General features: G+C 47.1%; 1 protein-coding gene across 1 annotated transcript in view; it reads left to right on the forward strand.

Annotated features, from left to right (window-relative positions):
* The first annotated feature begins 1,322 nt into the window (after positions 1–1,322).
* The window catches only part of LOC122787511 (adenine phosphoribosyltransferase-like), a 201,018-nt gene continuing 178,285 nt past the window's right edge, over positions 1,323–24,055 (forward strand). Inside the window, exon 1 of the mRNA XM_044054268.1 lies at positions 1,323–1,446. The gene's annotated coding sequence lies outside the window, so the exon portion shown is untranslated. The remainder of the gene's footprint in view (positions 1,447–24,055) is intronic.

Genomic DNA, 24,055 nt, shown 5'->3' on the forward strand with positions numbered 1-24,055 from the left:
TAATACAAGACAAATTGGCATATACAGTGAAATTTAAAAATGTCAGATTACAATTTTACAATTACGAGTAGGAGAAATAAAAGATAAGAGGTGTGGAAGAAACAACTAGAAAGCAGAGAGGGGGTGATAAGAATTTTCTGGCGAATCTTTAATGACTGCAGTCATTAAATGACAGCCATTTGAGTTTTAGACTTCATATATTTCTGGAAGTGTATACTAATGCAAAACCTGTTTTTCTAGCAATTTTTTTAGTATATAAAATCAATATTTTCTATTTTTTATCACTCTTTGCCTCCTCAACTATCATCCCTTCCTGGCCAATTGGATTATTTATTTCTCCATCAACAAGGTGAAGGTTAGCTAGGAGGGGTAAGCATTTAGATAACCATTATGGGTGTTTTTTTTTGTCTTAGCCCTACAATTACCCCATGTGCACTCAGCTTGTGCGGCTAAAGGTGGAAGTGCAACAGGCTGTCTGTGTTGGTCATTTCCCACTTCTATAAAGGACATTGCTGGTGGGCAGCCCCGCCCCCTCCCCTTAAGCAGGAGGAAGAGAGGGTTTCACTAGTCATCATCCAAGAAATTGCACTTCCCTACATGCTCCCAAGTGCCCTGTACCTTCTCTCTTCCTCAGATGGGGCTAGTGGGCCACATCTCTTCATTCCCCTCCCTCCTTGCTTGGCTCCTGCAATGCTGGAGCTGCTAATCGAACCCTGGTTTCCATGGTCCCAGTAATGCTCCATCTCTTTATGCCTTGGAACCAGTATTTAACATCTGTTCCTGAATTTGTTTCTTTGTCTCTCATATGTTTTTTTTTGGCTTTAACCCTGATTCTTGCACTAAGAGGTGGACAGCTAAGTAAGGGAGGCAGCTTCTGATGTATGGGTTTCCAGAAAATAACAGACATTTTTTTTTTTAATTTCTATAGGCAGAGAAAGCAACTGCATAAAAGTTTAGCTCTGAGATGCCTTTCCCTTTGAGGAAGGCATATTCTTTCAATGCACAAGAAATACTTGTCTTTTATATTGCATCAGGGGCAAGGGGGCCTCACTGTTGTTGCTCATTATGTATCTTTAATGCTGTCATTTAAAGGAATATTTCTAAAGCATGTAGAAAAAAAGGCAAATAAGGAAAAACAAACTAAACTTGTTTAGATGAAAAAATGATTCCTATTACTTCTTTTCTAAGAGACCATGGAAAGAAGAGTTAGGCAGACACAACAAATGCAGGACAAAGTCTGATCCAGTAAACACATAGTTAAATGTGTGGGTATGTGAGGGTGGGGGGAGAGGATTAGCAAATACTATAAGCTTGCTCTCTGAAGGAAGGGTCATACTTGTGAGTTGCTCAGCTGATTGTCTGCCTACTGTGACTGCTGTCTGAATCTTCTCTTCTGAATTATTTTATTTCAGTGGTGTTACTTCTAATTCTTCCACATTTTCTGAGGTAAGTTATTTCTGAATGTAGGGGAGGTGTTAGGGGCTGTGCTGCTGTTGATCTGTGCAGGTGTAGTAGAGTTATCCAGTATTCTGAGCAGGTATCATCTTCTTCACATTTTTATGACTAAATAAAACTGGCAAGCAGTATTTGTGTTCTGGGTGACAAGTCTCAGAAGAGTCTGGCCTCTAGCTTAGAACAGAAAATAGACCCAAGCAATACAGTCTTTGGAGATCTGGATTCTGAACATCAGGCAGTGGCAGTTCTTGCTCACTGAGAGGGTTGAGGTAACTGTCAGGGATGTTGACTTCAGCCTAACATAGCTCAGACCTTCTGTAAGGTAGGCAGAGTATAACCATGTTCCACTGTACTTTCCATCCCCATAGGGGTGCACAGACTAGTAGCCAGTGGATAATTCATGATAGCAGTTGAAATGTTTCAGCTAAAAGCAAACAGAAGAGAAAAACCTCACTTCTCTGAAAACTGCTATACCGGGACCAGTCATCTTGCATGTGCGTCTGCCACTAGAGAATATATCTGCACTGTTTTCTTGGAAGAATAGGCTGGTGCCTGTCAGTCTTAAGCTTTAACTCGTGTTGTAGTCCATATGTCTGGTCTGCAAATGCACTTATTAGCTCTCCTCCTGTTCATTTGTTTTTTTTGTTTTGTTTTTTTTTTCTGTGTCTAAAATCTCCTCCAAAGATTTGTTAAGACTCTAGAACTTTATTGAACTTTTTTTTTAATTAGATAGGTGAACTTTTCCTTTTAGACCTTTTTCACCACCGATCTACTTCACAAGGGCTAGAGAAAACACGTGCTGATATGAAGGAAAAATGAAATGTATTTTTATGACTTATATCACATATTTTACATCTGTAACTGCAAAAAAAAAAACACACACATTCTAAATATTCTGTCTCCAACATCTAGTGGCCTTAGGTGTAAAAGTGGGGCTTCCTTAGCATAAGAGTTCATTTTTTTCTGATGTAATCAACATTTGCCTAAATATCTTTTATCTCATAAGCTTATTTACTTGAATAAATTCCCTACAATCTCCACTTCTGAACCTGAAACCTTGGAATTCTGAGGCAGTAACTCTAACCACCATAGTCACACATCTGAACTGCTACCCCCTCAGAAGCAGACACAGCTGAGAGCTTAGTTTATACTAGTCTTTTGTTTTCTCCTTAACCTAATCACACTGTACTTGTTTGTCTACAGATTGCTATCTTTGACCTTTTATTTATTTGGGTAAGTGTACATTGTAGGTTTTAACTTGTATAAAATCACTAATGTTGAAACAAATGGATGGAAGGCAAGCTGAATAAATGGCAATAAGGTGGTAAACTGGTCTGGCAGTTGGCATAGGAGATTAAGGAGCTGTTTCCTGTGGTCTGTGGTCCAGGATTTGATTCTGTCAGCCTCCATTGCCTGTGTTAATATGAGCAAGTTACTTAAGTAGACAGTGTTCATGGGCTGAGTCTGAAAAAGATCCACAGAGATCAGTGCTCTACCCCAGGCAACAAATACAAACAAACAAAGCGTTGTTATTTAGAAGCTGGTACGTACTACTGTCATGTGAATCCAAGGCTTCATGTTGGATAACAAGCAATGCATTATCCACATTGCAATTGCTTGTTAAGCTATCAGTGCCAGTCGATGCAGTTCAGTTATGCTCACAAATGTCTTTTCATAACTTTTATTGAACTAAAGTAACTCCTTGTCCAAACATCTAGCCGTAATAGATTCTGTTCATCTTCACTTTTTCTTCATTCTTAATCTGTCTTTGCTATAGCCTTTCAAATGGCTTTACAGGCTTTTCCCCATGCTTGGCTCAGTAACGTGCGTCTTATATTCAGGTTTGCAGCAATATACTTAGCTTTGATTTCTTATACTCAAAGGGCTGTAATGATTATAGACATTAGTCATCCAGTTTATTTTTGTTTGCTGAGGGGAGTGAAGAACATAGTACGGCATGATGTTTGGGATTCTTCACTACTGACCTCTTGGCACTAAGAGGCAAAGAACAGTTCGATCATGTGTTCTAGGCTATTCTAGTCTGCCATAGCAGATTATACTGTGTCTGTGTTTTATTTTCATATACATGCAAACTATTTTTAAAGTAGTGTGAATTTTCAGATAACCACGGAAAAGTAGAAGGCGACAGTTAATACAATTTCTACTATTCAAAAGCCCTCCATTGTATTTATGTTCTATATTCTACCTTCTGTTAAGGTTAGTACATTGAGTAATGTCAGAGAGAATGACACTTGTCTGCAGAAGTCTACATTATGGTTACAGTTAAGATCCTTTCTGTCCAATTAAACAATGCAGTGTGATCTAAGAGCATAGGTAAAAAGAACAAGTTTAACTTTTGGGGTGATCTGTACACATGAATTTTGTCTTGCAGTATGTTTGTTTGCCTTTGTAATACTACCAGAGACTGATGTCTTTTGACCAACACCTTCCACTCTTATTTGTCACCTGGCCTTGTTTACTCTGCTCCAGAATCCTCAGCTCATGTTTAGCCAGAACCGATTTACCAATATAGTAAGATGTTTGCTCCTCAATAGTTACATTTATGCAATGTTTGAAGTTTGCCATTTTAAAATGTTGTTTGTCTTTCGGCATTTTCCCAGTAAGGGATCACCACAATGGAACTCCGGTCCACTAATGATTGGCAGTAGACTTTTACGAAACGCCGAGGTGCCAGCTCGATGCCCAACCTTCAACGAAGGAATGCCCATTTATGCACGCATGTCTTTCGAATGCTACCCAACTGCGGGGTGGACATGCAGACTCCACACAGAAGGCACTCCTAAGCCAAGCCGAGAATCGAACGGGAAAACCTCTTGCTGTGAGGTAACAACGCTACCGCCGTACCACCGTGGAAAGCCGCTGTTTTCCTGAGCATCTAATTGATATGTGATAATAACATAAAGTTGATTGAATGCATACAATGAAAGACACGAGGTGGAAACTAAATACCTACTGAAAGACAAGCCCTTAGATTCATAAAGAAACTCACTGCCTGTTGTAATTGCCTAGTGGGGGTAGGCAAATTTCTACGACAGTGAAAAAAATGCAATTCAGAGACAGCTATGACTGCAATAGGAAAGACTTCATTATTGGCTGCTTATCATATCTCAGAATCACACTCTTACTAACACTAGTGTCATACCTGATGGTGGTAATGTTCTGCCTAGCAAATCGTGCATTTCATTGGTAAAGGCATCCCTACACATACACAGGCACGCATGCACCCCCAACACACACACATACACATCCATCCATCCTTCAAAAAACAGCCCTTCTACAGTTGATTACAGTCACAGACATACGCACCTATTCATTCATATGCACTGTACCACATGAGCATGCACACACACACACACACACACACACACACACACACACACACACACACACACACACACACACACACACACACACACACACATATCCACAAATTAACACACACTCCCATCCCCATGCCTTCTCTGAATATACTTGCACAGCCAATACATCCATAGGAGTGAATTGATGACCTTTGTATTTTGACAGCATTTATTTGTTCGTCCAACTGTAAAATTTCAGAGAATCAGTTCAGAAAATGCAGTTGACATTTCCAGGGGAAAGCGCACAGCTAATTAGCATTAGCTGCCCGCCCCCCAATTGCTGAGTTCACATTCACCTCTGCCAGTGAGACTGCCCTATGCACTGAGGCTACTGCTAGCTATGACTTGAAAAGGCAAAGTTAGCAGGAGCAAATAAGTCATGTCAAGGCTTCCCCCTCATGGTCAGCTTTTCTGATCACAGCCAAGATAAGGAAAGAGTGGAAATATTTCACAAAGAATGTGCTTCTGTAAGACAGATGGCAGTCAGGTACCTTTTTTGTGGTATACTGATACAGTAATAAAACAGAACGTATTTACATAGTATGTAATCGTTAGCTTCAGTAGGGACATATTATAGTATTTAAAACATTTACAAGTTGAGTAATGTATGTTTGTAACATATGAGTAGTAAAGTATTTGTAGGGCTGCAATGACTGACTCAACATGTGAGCCAGTCTGTGTAAATTGGTCAGATAGAGAGGGTATAGAGTAAATTTGAGAGTAAATATGCTAGTATTGTGATTTCTACAGGCTGAGTCTGCAAGGTAGGGTTTTCCATTATATAGGCATCCTGGTTTCTGGTGTGTTATTAATTGCTTCATGTGGGTGGCAGGAAGTTCATAGGTTCATAGGTTCATAGGTTCATACTAGGCTATCTGCCATGGGGCAATTATAAGCCTAGTCCGATTCTGTATGGCTTATGCCACCCCTTGATTTGAGTATACTGTGCCCTTTTTAAGGTTTAGTTTACTGTGCCTCTGTCTAATAGTGACACGGGAGTAATCCCTGGGACAAACCTATGATCCCCCATCCACCTATCGAGATTCTTCTTGAAGAGATTCAATGAGGTGCTCTGCCTCACATGAACTGGAATTCTATTCCAGAGCGAAGGGAGCCTCTGGGTTATGAACCTGTCCCTCCAGCAAGTTCTATTTATTTCTGTGCTGAGGTTCAAGTCCCTCGAGCATGTGGCTCTAAGGGATTTAGATTTACTGAGGTGGAGCATGTCCATTAATTCTGGATTTGACATAGCTTTGTATGTCAGGCATAGATCGCCTCGAAGTAGGCGGTATGCAACTGAGTAGAGCTGCAGGTTTTTTTAACTGAGCAGCATATGGCATCTGTTTGAGACCCTTGGTCCTCTTGGTGAGATACTTTGGGGTCTTTCTAATTGCTGCAGGTGTCGGGTAAGGTACATCCCAAAGGGGCATTGTATTCTATGATCGGCGTGATGAGGGATGAATAAAGGGGACGATTACCTCTCTTGATCTAGATGTGAAACCCTTCGTGATGAGGTGGGCTATGTAGAAGGTCTTTCTAACCACTTTGGCAATGTGGTTTTCAAAGGAGAGATTGCTATCAACTTGGGTCCCCAGGTCCCTAATAACTTTCTCTGTGCTTAATGGGTTTCCGCCTATGTGGTAATTTGTGGGCACATTGTTTTTGCCAAAGGGTATGACTATACATTTTTTGGCATTTAGCTTTAAACCATGCCACTGGCACCAGTTATCTGTCTCTGTGAGACCTTTTTGAAGGATGTTTGTGTCAGCTGGAGAGTTGATTATGGCGCCCAGTTTGCAGTCGTCTGCGAACTTGGTGAGCCATAGTCCTCCCACGTTTGCCTGTACCTCTGAAAAGTATATACTGAACAAGAGTGGTCCCAAGACAGAACCCTGTGGGAAGCCACTTGTGACCAGTTTCGAGTCTGTCATGGCTCCAGCAACTCTCACTCTGTGGGTTCTGTCTTTGAGCCAGTTTGCGACCCATCTTGTGACATAGGGGTTTATATTTAAGCTGGATAGCTTATCTATGATGCCCGAGAGGGGTATTGTGTCAAATGCCTTTGCAAGGTCCAGGTAGGCTGTGTGGACTACCTTCCCTTCATCTATGGCTTTGGTGACTGTTTTGAAGAAGTCGACCAGGTTCAAAAGGCAGGATCTGCCCTTGACAAAGCCGAACTGGGTAGGATCTAGTGTCTGTAGGTCCCCAATGTCTTTGTTTATGAGCTCCATGATGATCCTCTCCATAGCCTTGCAGACTAAGCTAGTCAGGCTTATGGGGCGATAGTTTCCAGGGTCTGTAGAGGCTCCTCCTTTGTGGAGTGGGACCACTGTTGCTGTACGCCATTCTGTGGGCACATATCCTGTAGTGAGGCTGAGATTGTATAGCTGTTTTATTTGAGGGATTAGTTCCTCTTGGAGTTCATGTAGGACGCAACCTGGGTGCCATCTGGTCCCATGGAAGCAGTGTTTTTTGCTTTGGAGAGGGCAGCCTTCACCTGAGCATCAGAGATGTTTGGGAGGCAGCCCTCTGCCGGGATAGATACTTGCTCTTTGGGGAGGGGGGAAGTTTGCACTGAACCTGTCTGCCAGGATATTGGCGATCTCTGTGGGTTCAGTGTATTTTTTGTCGTTTAGAATCAACTCAGAACAAGTCTGGGAGTTGCATCCCAGGTTTCTAACATAACTGAAAAAAGCCTTATGATTGTCTTTGGTGTCCTATGCAATTTTTCTCTCGAAGCTGGCCTTGGAGGATTTTATGAGGGATCATAATTTTTTGCTAGTACTGATCAGAGATGCCTTCCCTATTAGGGATTTTGCTCTATCATGTAGTAGCTTCCTCAATTTATGACCTATGATAACTGAACAGTGTAGTATGGGGTACAGTTTCAGTCTCTGTATTATCTGTTGAGGTGATAATGAAAGTCCCATGAATGGATATGCTAGATTTTGGAGTAAATCACTCACCTTGTGGACGTTATCAAAATATTTTGATCTTTTTCATTTTATTTACATACACAGGTAATGTGGTTTCTTAATGCTTACTGGTGTATAATTTGGATCATTTTAGCACATGATTTAATGTTTTCTTTTTCAGTTAAACAAACCAACACCTGCTTAGTGTTGTATCATTTGAGGGCAGCATGGTAATGCAGAGATTAGCATCCTCTACTTCATTAATTTGATAAAACTCCATTAATGACATCATTCAACATGCCACTTTGTCCCACTAAGGAATGGCAGTTAGCTGATGTCGTACCCTTACAAAAGTGAGAAAGTGACATGCAGCACAGCATTGTAACCTTATCTTAACATCTGTTGTAGTACATGGTGGCTGCACACCAAAAATGGGAAAAAGACAAGCTTGCTTGTTGAGCGTCTTTCTGACAACCTTTTGTGAAGTACCCCTAAGCACTGTTAAGATTGTTTCTTGCATAAGGGATAAACAGTGAACAGTTTGAGGCCAGGAAAGAACAGCAGAGGGACACTCTGTCTGGTATCTGGTAGAACTAAGTGTTTTACCATCTTTCTAAAACTCTGAAAGCCAGTAAAACACTTTGTTCTACTCTTTTTTTCTGTAACTGGTAGTACATGGAACAAATCTTTATATCAGTACACTACAAAGAATTCTGGCCAGGTGTCGTTGATCATAATCCTTATTATGTGTTCTTGACATGGTTGCCAAGATTCACCTCTCGAGGTTCACTCTTGAGGTAGCTTTCTTGGCATCCATTTCTGAAATGCATGATACATTGGCTGCAGGACCGGCGTGTGTGGAAATAGTTGAGCTGAGAGCACACAATGCGCGCAGAGGTGCATGTGCACGAGGATGACTACGTTCCCTTAACCCAGTCATGTGATGCTTGCCCCGCAAACAACATCGGATACAGGAAGGTGATGTTGAGAATATGAGGAAATGCGGAAGCAGTGTAATTGGAGTAGTAATGAGCAATCAACAGTAATCAACCCACGAAGGCCAATCGGCATCAGCTGACAACTCTGCATGCAGAAACCTGCAAAACGGGATAGGGGAGGCATATGAATGCAAAGAAAGTAGGGGAGGTAGCAGATTGCAAAGAGTGAAGACCTGACACAGCAGAGCCAAGTAGACAGGCAGCATAACGGCGGCGGCACACAAAATGCACGATATGCCATGTCCCAGAAACTACACATGACAGGGCTCTGCAGGATGCATGCCAGGAAATAGTAGGTGCAACGTGCAGAAACAGTAAGGTAAGGTCGAAAGCTAATCCAATGCAGGCAAGAGTAATGCAACACCAAAGGCAACAGCGTTGCAGTGCCAACAGTAAAACACGGAAGATAATCCCCAGATACGGCCGCACAGACACACCCTATGACATCACCGGGTGTACAGCACAACAGTATAAAGTGTGAATGCACACAACACACAGCCGTGTATTCCCAAACGCCGCACTATAGGTGTAAACACACGGGGAACTTTTAAAATGTACATGTTGGGTGCCGCTGTGGCCGTGATCCATCAGCATGTGTTAGAGACAGACGGAGTTGTGGAGGAGGGTGCCGACAACTACCGTAGGCCTCAGAGGAGAAGGAGAGTGTTCAGACCAAGGGTAACCTACCAGGGGCTACAAGACCTGAAGATAGTAGAGCATTACAGGGTGGATAGGGACACTTTACAGCAAATAGTGGAGCTGTGCCGGCCACGCCTGAGAACAAGAAACAACAGAGGGAGCCCATCCCAGTGGACACAAAGGTATGTGTAAGCTTGCGAATACTGGCCACAGGTACCTTTCAAAGGCCAACTGGGGATATAATGGGCATCTCACAGGCATCAGCATCCAGGGTACTACACCAGTTTCTGGATGCCATGTTACCACATGCCAATGAGCATATATACTTCCCCAGATCTCAGGAGGAGTTGGCTAGCAATATGCGCCACTTCCACCGTGTGGCACAATACCCAGAGGTACTGGGTGCGATAGACTGTACGCACATACAAATCAAGTCACCACCTGGGGAGCAGGGTAGACGCTACATAAACCGCAAGGGATTCCCCTCCATCAATTGCTAGGTCGTGTGCAATGCGCAGGGCATTATCATGGATGTGTGTGCTGGCAGCCCTGGAAGCTACCACGACTCCCATATCTGGCATGCCTCACAGCTGTACCAGGTATTCGCCAGGGGGGACATCCCACAAGGCCACCTTGTGGGGATGCTGGCTATGCACTGGAGCCGTGGATGATGACTCCCATCAGAAATGCACACACACACATGCAAGAACGCCATAATGAGGCACACGCACAAACCAGAATAATCATAGAGCGTGTGTTTGGGATGCTGAAATCACAGTTCCGGTGCTTGGATACATCCGGTGGAGCCCTGCAGTACTCTCCAGGCACATGTGCCCACATATTCATAGTATGTGCCGTGCTACATAATATGATCCTGCGGAAGCAGCTGCTGCAGGGACATAATGGTGAAGGGCCACAAAGCCCACCACAACTGCCAAGGCCAGTCCAGGCACAGAGGGTTCAGGACCATGAACACACTGTGCCAGCCCCAGTAGGCAGACGGAGGCGCATCCAATATGCCTATGCCCTGGCAAAGAGGGAACGATAGCACATACTCTGACAGCGTAGGCCCCATGGACTGACACCTCCCTACCTGCACACACAGTGAAATGGACGGCACACAAACATGGCCACCCGTAAAGTGTACCGTATGGGTGGCCCCATGTGTGACTCCAACATAGGCAGCACCCAAACACTGCACACCCAACAGCCAGCGGAGCATGGAATGCCAACACCTGAACCGTACGCGGGTCCTACAGCAGACGGCGTTGCTGTATGCTGCCATGTTCGCCACAAGGTGTATACATATAGACATGTAGATATGTGCATATACAGATATGTAGATAGATATAATTACACACATAGAAATATATGTACACATATACATATAAGTACAACAGGTAAGACAGGGAATTAGAGGGATGTAAGGTGACAGAGAAGTAACACGCGATATCTGTACATAGTAAACATAGTGAAAGACAACCTGAGCATCCGGGAGGTTTAACAGAAGAGGAAACCGCCACCCATGGAAAGGTCAACATACCGAAATGCATAATCGCGAGTCGGAATGATCGCCAGGCCACAGTACAGTAACAGTACATGTGTGGGTAATACTATGATGATATGAGGGGGGAGGTAGACACTGCCGCCGGTGATGTGGCCCACGCAGGTACTGTGTGCAACCGTCCCTGTGACTGCCGCAGTATGTGTATGTGTGCGGTGAGGGTGCCGTGTGTTTCGCTAAAGCGAGTGTAATGTGTGTGCCACTGTAAAATGTGTATGTTGGTGCCATGTGAGAGGCGGAGTGGAATAACATGTGTAGGCATACAGTATAGTAACCCCAGGCATATGTACACCAGTACTCCCAAAGTAGTACTGAGAGCCCCACCCTGGCTAGGCGTGTGGCGACGTATAACGATGCAAAGTGAAAATGTCCCAGAATGTACCACAGGAATATACCCCACATGAAATGGAAAGGACGTATGTACTAATCATGACCGTATGTATGACACTGATATGCTAATTGCAAAACGATACGTCGGCAAAGTTACACAGCAATAGGTATGTACCGCGGAAATACGCATGTGCTACCCCGGTACTGATCGTGGCCACGTATCGGCCCGTAAACACCGCTGTGTGTTCTACAAGTGTCAAACAAGCAATCGCCACCTGAATAGGTGGCAACCACTGGCAAACAGGCCATCCCAAGTACAGGACCACAATGACTGTAAATATCCTGGACAGAATGACAAGGGATAGTCGTCACGTAAAAACAACCGCAGATATACCACCGATGTGACGGAGGAATACATGCAGGAAGCACACACGCAGGCGATACCAACACCACATGACAACAACACAACCTACACTCCCAGAACAACAGACAAGTAACTGTCAACTCCCCAGGCAGGGATGGAGCACACAGACAAGCATACCGGATATGTAGAGATGCAAGGGCCACAACCGGTATCCGCCACCTACAACCTCCGATATTCCCCATCGCACATATCAAAGGGATACAAGCCGTAATAGCAGCACAAACATACAGGCAGTCAATGACAGCTGCATAACCGCAACATCTCGCGTGGGAAACACTATCAACAGTGGATGCATACTTGCATCCGTTGTTTAAAGGAATACAACAGCTATGTTACACATCCGAATGCAAAACGCCATCAACAGACGCCGTCAGGACAGGGACACCCACATGTCGAACATAATACCATACCCAACACACACAATCCACGGCTAACACCACTGCGAAATGTACCTGTCGCCACACATAGCGGCTGCAGTTACACATAACATAACACAATACAGACCATCTCCACGAAGGTAGGGCAAATAGCCAATGCCCAGGTGAGGAATGCAACCATACCCTAGTTACGACGCGTAATGTACGAATGGAGTAGATGCACAGGTGATATGCGCACAAGTACACACTGAGGAACAGCTATTGGTGTGATGAACCCACATGTTGTAGGTATCGACAGATATAAGGATGACTCCCAGGATATTCAAACCATATGCTCATACCGAACTAATACTCCAAAACGGATAGAGTGAGAAAACGGAATAGCGATACATGCAACGAAAAACGGAAGGAAACACAGACAAGGTATGTAGAACCCACGATATGTACGGGTGTGTAACGCATGATGTGTATGACAAAGCTGTACTGTATGTGAATGGTGTTTGTAAGTAATGATACTTGTCCATAATGCAGAGAGTGGTGAAAGGTGGTTATGTAGTGCTATCCTGCTGAGCATACCAACGACTGTGGACACCGTGTGCACAGCAGTGGGACATCATGTACACAGCCGGGATAACAAAAGGGCTGCCACAGGGGGGGCATAACAGAGAACAATGCCACACCACACGCCGATGCTGGCAGTAGATGTCCAACAAGGAAGTGCCATAGCAGGGGATAGGACATGTATGTATACTGTCACAGCACACATGTGTATGGGCATATACCGTCAATGTCATACATAATGTGCGCCCGACGTGCACGTATGCCTTGCATTAGGGGATACTATGTCAACTATGTGTAATGTAAAGCTGTCATGGTGGATATGACAGACATCATACACAGTATCACAGGCATATCATGCATAATGGAGTTATTGCCTATTGGTATGTACAATAACAGGATACGTATGGCCTGTACATATGGGACAGAGTAGTAGCATAATAGCCATCCGAAATGGAAGGAACACCAAGTAACCATGGCCAAACGATCTGTAGCAGGTGCAATGTGGGCAACAATGAAGTCCGGCAGGTCCATGTGTAAACACATGTGCAGTGTACACAGTAGTGTCACCTCCCCATGGTAGTGTCTAGTGAACAGCAGAGGTGGGTGTCAACTGCATGTCTACACAGTACTGCTGCTGTGGTGGTACCATGACTACATGTCACTCAAACAGCAAGGGAGCTATCACATGAACAGTGCCACTGTGTGTCCCTGTGGGATGTGCACAGGACCTATGTTCCACAGCATGGTGTGTGTTGTGTGTGGCGAAGTAACACAGAAGCCCAGCCCATGCAATGTGTCATGTGTGCACATATCCATGAGTGGTCCGTTCACACTGCCCACTGCAATTGCCATGTATGAGTACTACATGCATCAGTAATGCGGAGGACATGGTCCATGTCAGAGCAGAAGACACCCCTGTGTATGTGGTATGCAGATGTGTACAGATGTGTTTTCCGTCTGTCAGCCGCATATGTAAACTGTCTGAGCCTGGTACACATCATGGCATGACAATGCTGTGCCATGTAAAGTCGTAGCCGTTGTGGAAGGTACACCACGAATGTGGTATTGTAACCTTGCCTGTGTGTAGATGTGTGTATGCCACAGGTACAATGGCTACCTATGTACCAGCATCACACACAGTACAGATAGGTGTGGCCCTGCAGATGTGTACCCATGCCACAGTGGAATACGGTAACCACAGCACCATGTGGGGCATTTGTGTGTACAGCAACCATGTACAATTTGATATGCATGTATGGGGACAGTATCCATGTGATACTCAGTGGATGAATGTTGCTATGCAAAGGTGATGTGCATGCACCATGTGTCATGCATCCTGATGCCATGACACCCACATGATGTATCTGCCACACCGACACCCGTACGGTTGTTATCAGTATGAGCTGGTGGAGCTATAATGGTGCCAGGTATGTAGATGTGGGATATCTAGGCATGGACAGTACTCTGTGACAGCATGTCGTGTATGTAAGCAAATAGTGAACATGAGGGGCCCCATGACTGAGGACTGTGTAATGCCATATGTACCTGACATGTAGTAGGTAGCATGATATGCTTGCACCACTGTGTGTCCTGTCCAGGAGTCATATAGCCTAACATCCTGAGACACAGGGTATGATGTGCAGGTGGATGTGTACATTGCCAATACCAGAAAGTGGAATGGTGCTGAAGGGCAATGTGAGGACAATGTCTGATCTGTTGCCCTCTGTACCACACCAACCACCCATGCAATGGTATGACAGGTGGCCAGCATGTGTATGTGGCGTGCTGTGGCACACAGAAGCCCAACAAGGGTGCCAGTAAAGGCATGGAGGTCATCAATGAGTGCGTGAAGCACGTTTGTGAGGATGTGCCCCAGTGCCATACAGAATGGTCCAGTCATGGGTGTACAAATGCAGTCCCACACGTGCAATGCAGTGCCACCCATGTGTAGTGCGATAGATGTGGCAGTGTGACGGTCAAGGTACACAATGTCCGACAACAGGCTAGCAGTGAATTCAGTGGGCTGGTGTGGAGACACATGCCAAACAGGTTGGCGGGACATAACAGCTAGGGAGATCAGAAGGTGACATTGGGACAGTGTCTTAGGACATAACGTGTGCATGGCAGTACCATGTATGTGTCCACAGGGACACTACGATGTCCATGTATGGATTGCAACCCTGTAGTGAGTGAGAGTGTGTATTGTTGGTAAGTACACCATTGCCTGGCATGTTGCCAACATTATCTCAGTCTGCAATGCCTGGGTGACTGTTGTACGTGACATCGAATGTGGATGTAGCCAAACAACACAGACATACCACCACACTGCCTGAGGACCCACACTGCAATGTGCAGCAGTCATGTGTAGGTAGCTAGCCTTGGAGCATGTGATGGACCACGAGGACCCACCATGGCTGTCAAGTGATGCACCCCACACATGTGAATATACACCACCGTGCAACAGCCTGCACATGTGCCCATACAGCAGATGTGCATGGAACATGACCACCACCGTGGCATCTGTGAAAAGGCCAGTACTGCCATGTCTCTGTGTGGAATAGCATGGTCCCTGCCATTGCGTACATGCTACGGAAGTGCACTGTGGTATGTGTCAGCATAGTTATGTACACTGTCCATCTGCCGGGGTGCCATGCCATTAACAACCCCTGTCAGCAGACGTCAGTAGTACTGGCTGTAGAACACATGTACCATGTATGCTGCAATGGGTGTGTGTCCAGGGTGTGGCTATCAGGGCCGTGAAGCATATATGTTCATCTACCAAAGGGGGGATAACCCCAGCTTTAACACACCAGACACATGGAGGTATTGTGCATGCTGAGGGTAGTGTAGGTATGGTATGTGTTGTGTAATGTGTCACCCAGCTAGGTGGAGTGCATGCCTCAAGCATGTGTGGGTACATGGGTGTCCATTCTAGGGAAGTGTGGGTTGCTGTCAGCACATGGCAGTAGCAGCTGTCTGAGGCCCAATGTACAGTATGACAACACAGACAGCATGTAACCTGTGGTGTACAGTGTAAGCTCTGTTGCGTGTTACAATGTGTCTAGCGGTCACAAACATGGGTATCTGAACATGGAGCACCTACGATGTGTTGTGTTCGGCAAATATCCAGTATGTGTGCAAAACATTGTGTGATGTGGGATCCCCTCACCTGTGTGTGTTGCAGTCCAGGTATGTGCCTGTGAGGTATGACCCGTGTACAATCTGTACTTGCAGGTGTGCTGTGCAGAGCATGGAGGCAGGTCCCAGGCACTGCAGATAAATGTGAGTGGTGCACTAGTGTGTGTGCCTTGCTTGTGTGCAGCACAGTGGAAGGTGCAAGCATTGTCCCACATGACCCCATGCCGTGCCTGCCTGTTACAGCCCTGCTGGAGACAGTCATGTGACACTGCCACAGAGGCAGTATAGCATGTGAAGATGTACATGTGTGCTCCACACCCCAGGCAGATGTCCGCAGGTCATGTGTGCCACAGCAGTGTGGTCGACCAGGACTGTCATAGTGGTCAGATACCACATGCCTGTATAAGTACAGTATGAGCATAGTCAACAGTTGCAGTGACAGAGTAGGTCAATGTATAGTGTCCCTGTGTTCAGACCACTGCCTACTGTACACTTGGCTAGACACACACCCAGAGGGTGAATATACCAGTGAGCCATCACATGTCCCAGTACACGTAGCCTGTATAATGCCATCACAGGGCGGTCACAATAACATGTTGTATGACAGACATGTTGTACCAGGTGATGTGTCATGTGTGCATATGTTGAGTTGCACAGCCGTTCACACGTCCGCAACATATCAGTGCATGATGCCTAGTGTAACATGATGTGTGGAACTGCACTGTGATCCACAACAGGGTCATCTGAGACAGGTGTGTTGTGAATGGTGTAACCCATGGTTCCACGGGATATACACTGGTGCTGTTGGCTGCCATGCTGGGAGCCACCAGTGGTGCCTGCAGTGGTCATACAGACATACTGCACACATTGATCTGGCAGGAATGTCCATTGTTGTGGATGATGTGTTACTACGTGAAGGTAGGTGTGTGTTGTGAATGTTACCCATCCAGATGTGACCATCAGGCGCAGTCATGGTTGTCGACAGCATCACACCCATCCACAGCTGTCAGAACCCTGTCCCCAGAATGGGTGTCAGCCACCCTCGTACTGTGTGACTTATGTGCAGATGGCGGAACACCTCTTACTGGCTGGCTAACAGTGTCATCTAGGAAGGCTATGTGATGGCTGGAATACGCTGTTATAATGTATAATGCTGGTATCCCAATGAAGTACATGGAATCACACACAGTAAGCCATGGCTGGCATGTAAACCATGTACAACAATGACTGTGTGACAGACACAAACAATGCGGAGCCATGTTGAACATGCACCCATGAGAACACCAAATGAGGTATGTTGCACATATCGATGTACAACTGTCAGCTATGGCCATAGCATGGATGCAGACGCATATCCCCCACAGGCAGTACCACGCCATGTAGGTAGGGGGGCATTGCATGACTACATGTGACAGTTGCTGTACTGCCACATGTACTGCATATCCATCATGTAGGGGTAGCAGTGGTACATGACTGTTGGACATGCCTGTACATATGACCATGTCCCACAGGATATGTGTTATGTGTGTACAACACGTGTTGTACCGTCATCAAGCTGTGAAGTGTATGGCTGCCAGTGTACCTGTGTGACATGTTCTGCAATGGGTGCAAAGGTATGCAGTAGTGCATTGCATGCCCACATGCCCCACACAGGTGCATAGCCTGAACATACAATACAAAGAGGGTGTTGGATCATAGCAACCCACAAGAGGAGATGGGTACGGGTGGCAACCCACTACCACCTGTTCGGGTAAGGTGTGCATGTCCATGACACATTAGCACCCAAGAAGCTAGCAGTACAGCAGTACAGGGTGGCATGCATATATGTTCACTAATACCCCTGTGTGTCCCACCACTGGCCTGTGGACAGACAGACACCAACACAATATGCAGCATTGACATGTGCACAGCACTTCACCGCTGGCTACTGTAGAACAGGCTTACTGTGTAGACATGTTCACAGAACGTCTGCACCAGCCACACTCAAACACGTTATGTGTTGAACCCCACCATTATTGTAGCCCATGCCACAGACAGATGTTCACGCATCTGTGTATGTACGTCTGGGAATGTCCCTGGCCTAGCAGTATAGCTGTGTCAGTGTTGCGAACAACATACTGAATGGGCTGTGTGTGTGAGGTGTGCGTCATACGTGTATGGTCCGATGGATGATACCATCAGTGCTCCTGCTATGTGAACATCCCTGTCCCCATACATGGATACCTATGCTGTGCCCAACACCACGCTCCCTGTGGGAGGGATGGCACTGTGTGGTGCACCAGCTGACATGGGGGTGGCAGCAGGCACTAGATGTAGACATATGTGGTACCCATGTCAGGCCAGGCAACCATCCATGTGCATGGGATAGCAGTGTGTGGGCACATACAGCACTGTGTTGAACAATATCGCAGCACATAGCACCTGTCAGGGGTAATGTGTATGCATGGATGTGCGATACCTGCATGCACCATACACACCCCCACCAAGCAGCATGCTGCCTACCTTGCAGAAGGCCATTGTCCACACCATGATGATAGACATGTGTAATGTCCATATACACATAGCAATGACATATGGAATGGACAGCCACCCTGCCAATATCAGTACCCCCAGGTGGGACACATCCCTGTGCCATGTATGTGACATACCCTGCCATACCATGCAGCCCTGCCCAGCAAGGCTGCACGCTATCACAGTCATACATGGTGCGATGGACAAATGGCACTTGCACTATCAACCGTCCACAGCAGTAATGTGGCAGTGATGCACCCTGTGGTGTCACAGGTGCTGTGTGTTGGTGTGTACAACGTCTGGACGCACATTACGCTATGCATGACCTTTCCTGCTAATGTCACATGGTTACACAATGTCCCATGTGTATCACATGTGCAATACAGGTGAGCCGTGGCAGGTTGCCCAACACCCGTACAGTGCTGTGTAGATGTACATGGCACAACACATGCATGTACAGGTGTCCATGTGTATGTGTGCAGTGCTCCCGCTGATGTTCATAATGGCTGCGTACGTGATGCCTAGTGACATATACACAGCATCCAGGTGAACAGTAGAACTGTGTGCACATTGGGACACGTGGCAACTGGTATGAACACAGGTGCAGGCAGGTACACATGTCCACAGCAGGTTACCATCAACATGGTGTGTGTACAGTGTGATAAGTTGACACACAGATATGATATGATACCCACTGCTTAATGGTGTGACAGCAACACGTCAGCTGTGTCACTGCCATGATGCATCGCAGAGATTACTGTGCAGATGTCGTACATGTCATAGCAATGTATGTCCAGCAGTATGCCAGTACATCAGTGTAAATGTGACCTGTCACCATCATTATGTCTTACAGATAATGTCACGTACCCGGCTGCCAGCCTTCAGCCGCCAGGAGGATGACGTGATTATACCGTTGCTCCACGACAACTACGAGCTACTATTCAGCCATGTGCCACAGCAAGCACAGCAGCGGGACGACATGTGGCAGGATATGCGCAGGAGGGTGAACAATGTGGGTGGCAACAACCGCACCTACCAGCAGATCCGCCGACACTGCACAGACCTAATACAGCACGCGAAACAGTGTGCCGCCGCAATCGCCAGAGAACAAGATGGGACAGGTGGTTGGCCACCAAGCCAGCACCCACTCACACACACGGAGGAGCTCCTGGCCAGTCTGGGGACACCCAGGGAACATCATGCAGAAACACTCGCTGCCATCGTGGAGGTGGGTGTCTCCCAACCAACGAGCCTGGAGCTGCCTGGTAAGTCAGTCTTGCATGTGTGTATGATAACTGACATAGGTGTGGGTGTCACAGTACACCACATAATGTACCAACACATGCCAGGTATATGGCCACACAAGCTGCATACTACAGTATGCTACGTTGTGTTTGCAGACATGTGCATAACACATGCTACCACACAGGTACATGATGTGACATGCACAGTGCTTACTGTGGCTACAGTAATGGATAATGTGTATACTGTTGTGTCGCCCCTATACAGGTACCTCTGGCGTGTCGCACAGCCATGGGTCTGTCGCAGGTGAGACTGTTGCTAGTAATAGGCATGTTACAGTGTATAGATATTCCCCATGTGGCCAGGTATGACATGCACACCTGGGTCTGCTCCAGTCACGGTATACAGGTTGCACCACCCGACACACATGCCACCCATGTACAGTAGATACAACCGTTAGTATACACTGGCATGACACCACATAACCCATCGGTGTGATATGTGCAGTCAGCTATGCATACAATGGTGGAGGTGTTCTGCAATGGCTGCATGTGTAGTATGCATCGGAATGCCATTTGCGGTATGCACACAGTACCACATAGTGAGCTGTGATCTGGCCAGCACACAGGTGTTACCAATGTGACCTATGCCCCTGCATTGTGTGCACATGTTGTGACATGGCACATGACATGTCCCATGCACGTGGTGTTCTGTCTGCAACATTGTCACACCATGACATGACCTACGCACGACATAGCAGACATCCACAATGTCTGCATAGCCTTCGGGATTGTGACACCTCAGACTAGTATGGATGTATGTCACATGGGCCACCACAGGGATGTGTACACGATGCCCATCACACACAATTGTCCATGACCCAGTCAAACATGGCCATGGGTGATACCCACAGGCATGTTGCCACACAGTACATCTGCAGTGGGTAGTCACCGTTGCACTTTGTCCACACATAGTGCGATCATAGCTGTAGTGGACCACCTGTACATCTGATGTGGTACACCAGACAAACGCAATGCCTGTCTGCAGCCACTGGAGGTGCCACCAATGTCTACCATATACGTGCTGTGGAACAGCATGACTGTGTTGCAGACATGGCAATGCAATGCGTCCATGTTACACATCGCACAGAAACATACCTGTGTCTTGCTGCCATGCAGTGGCACAGTGCCTGTACTCCCCACTGTATAGCTATGTACACAGCTCACACCAACCACACCTGCACAGACATCCTTGTTACACATGCATTCTATCTGTAGCCTGTATACATAACACTGCACTGTGACGTCCAGTTTGATGTGGTGCATGTGGTGGGACACCATTGTCACATGTCCACATGTTATCGCACATGTTGGCGGAGTACATGACAAAGTGACGCCAGCCATGTGTACTGTTAACCCGCCTGTGGCCACACGGTGTATCACGGTGATGCATGCAAACTACCATGAATGTGTGTACTGCATGCCTACTGAAATGACACCTGCTTGATGTAGTGTGCACCCCAGGGCAGTATGCATACTACCACTATTAATGTCTGGCCTGCATTCACTGAGCTGTGGTGTGGGAATGCTGCATGCCATCTGCAATATCACATGCATGATGTGTCTGCATGTGTGTGTGTGCGTGTGTGTCAGCGTGTGTGTGTGTCTCTGCATGTGTGTGTGTGTGTGTGTGTGTGTGTGTGTGTGTGTGTGTCTGTGTGTGTGTGTGTGTCTGCGTGTGTGTCTGTGTGTGTGTAATGTATCTTACAGTATGTCTTTGTATTCACAGATGGTGTAGGTGCTCTCCTGCGGTCCATCTGATGCTAGTGTCCCCACAGATACTAGCGGTGATGACCATATGCATGAGGCACAGGCAGGGTCGTCACGGGCAGAAGCTGTGCCATTGATTAACATCCCACCTATGTCCCCTTCATCTCCGCACATGGTTCAGATGCCGACACATACCACATCACCTTTGCCCATAGAGGAAGGACAGTCAGCGTCTGTTGGCATTGAGCAGGAATGTGTGGTGGCTACAGAAGGTGCAGGTATACACCATGTTGCCAGTGTAATGACTGGTGATGTGCCACACAGGCATGTGGCTGGTGCTGCTCGTAGGAGGAGCTCTGGTAGACATGCACCTGCTGTACAGGGTGCAGCAGCTGGTATCACCAGACGCATGTTCCAGACTGTAATGGCGGCACAGGCACGTGCTGAACAGCAGAACCAAGAAGGGCAGAGGCTGCAGAGGGTCGCAATCCATTCCCTAAATGAGAACATCCAGTCACTGGCGAATGCTCAACAGCAGCTTGCCGATGTTCTGGATAGGCGATTAGGTGAGATGGTTGGAATCCTCGACCAAGGCATGTCAATCCGCGAGCGTGAGCTGTCTGTGCTGGAACACCTGGTAGGGGTGAGGCGTAGGACACGTGGCCGTAGGCCAGCAACACCACCTAGTGCAGGTCGACGTGTGCGTGCCACCTCTCATGCCCACTCACACAGTGCCGGTAGCAGCAGCAGTGCAGCTGGTGCTACACCAACCACACCAGGACACAGCAGGCCACATGGACGTGGCCCTGGCCGGTCCCAGCGTGGACACGGTTCCAGCGAACATGTGTCATCGGAGAGTGGCCACTCCATACCTCCACCCAGTAGTGCCCGTGCGACCCCAGGCAGGCACGGGTCACGTGGTCGCAGGCGGACACAGTGAGCCATACAACCTGCACTGTACAGTCTGGGGCTGCCAAATATACCCCGTGTAGGCATCACAGATGGCTGAACTGTGTACACACATACCCACACACATCAGACACAACTGTAGGGCTCCACCACATCCACATGCATTCTGCACAGTCATGCCCAGTAAATGCACCAGCCCTTACACACACACATGATGTCATCCATTGGTACAGCCTATGCCCCTGGCACACATATCACCCTGTGCATATGATGAAGCCTCTGCCGCAGCACTGTCATCCACACCATCGGTGCACGGTTATGCAAATATATTCTGATGCACAGGGTGGACAAGATAGTGAGAGGTGTATGTGATACCTGTGTCCGCATAGTGAGTGATGTGTATGTTGCAGTGGTTGTGTATGACAGGTGACAGGTGCGTATGTGACGTGGGTTGTGTACTGACATCATGCAGCAGACATACCATGTAGTGCAGGTGCAGCATACATTGAGCTGTGTACACGGTATGCGTGACGGTTACATGTGTAGCACCATGTTGGTTCTGTTAACCTGTATGCCTAATATGGTGTACTTGCATGTGCCTTCTGGGAGCACTGTTATCAGTCCCCCACGTGTAGCTGTGGGTTACCCACAGGCATATCTGGCAATATCAGCATACCACAGGTACCCGCAACCTGCATGGACTCCTACATAGGTACATAGGTGCATAGGTACATACCAGGCTATGTGCCCTACGGCATGTGTAAGCCTAGCCAGAGTGTGTGTGGCTTTCACCACCCCTTTGGATGAGGATACTACATCCATCGGTCCGCTGTCCCTCTGTCCAGCAGTGACACAGAGATGATGCCTGGCGCATACCTACGATCACACATCCACACGTCAGGATTACTCTTGGACAGTCAGTCAGGGGCTCAGCTTCACATGGGCTGGGAATCTTTTCCATGTTGTAGGGGGTCTCTGGGCGATGACCCTGTCCCTCCAGCACGTCCTATTTATGTCCGTGTTGAGGTTTCTGTCAGTTGCTTCTGTGCCCGTGTTTGTTTGGAGCCTAGGAGGTGGAACATGTCCATGTCACCCAGGTCGGACATGGCCGTGTATGTCAGGCACAGATCACCTCAGAGCAGACAGGCTGAGAAGGTATACAGCCAGAGTCCCCTCAGTCGGGCAGCGTGTGACATATGTCTCAGCACCTTTATCCCTGTGTTGTGGAATGTTTGAGGTCCTTCCGAGTGCTGCAGGTGTCAGGTTAGGTACATTCCAAATGTGGCGTTGTACGCAATCATTGGTCTGATGTGTGAAGAGTACAGGGGTACAATGACCTCCCCTGATGTGGATGTGAATCCCTTCATGACCAGGTGGGCACAGTGGAATGTCTTCCCAACCACATTGGCAATGTGAGTGTCAAGAGAGGTTGCCGACAGGTTTGGTACCCATGTCCCTGATCACGTCCACCATGTTTAATGGATTACCACCTATATGGTAATTCGGGTGAACATGTCTTTCCCAAAGGGTAGGTCTATACCTTCCTGGCATGTAGCATCAGGCCATGGCTCTGGCACCAGTTATCCATTTCTATGAGACCCCAGGTGGATGTCCGTGTCTGATGGGGTGTTGAGTATGGTGGCCGGTGTGCAGTCATCTGCATACCTTGTCTGCCACAATCCCCTATGTTTGCATGCACATTGGAAAGTTGAATGCCGAACAGGAGGGGGCCCAGGACTGAGCCCTGTGGGCCACCAGTCGGGACCAGCTTGGAGTCTGACATGGCACCAGGAACACAAACCCTGTGGGGTTTGACCTCCATCCAGTTGGCAAACCATCGTGT

Source organism: Protopterus annectens, chromosome 13.part0 (genome assembly GCF_019279795.1).
Source record: "Protopterus annectens isolate FY-2018-M chromosome 13.part0, PAN1.0, whole genome shotgun sequence".
Lineage (NCBI taxonomy): Eukaryota > Metazoa > Chordata > Ceratodontiformes > Protopteridae > Protopterus > Protopterus annectens.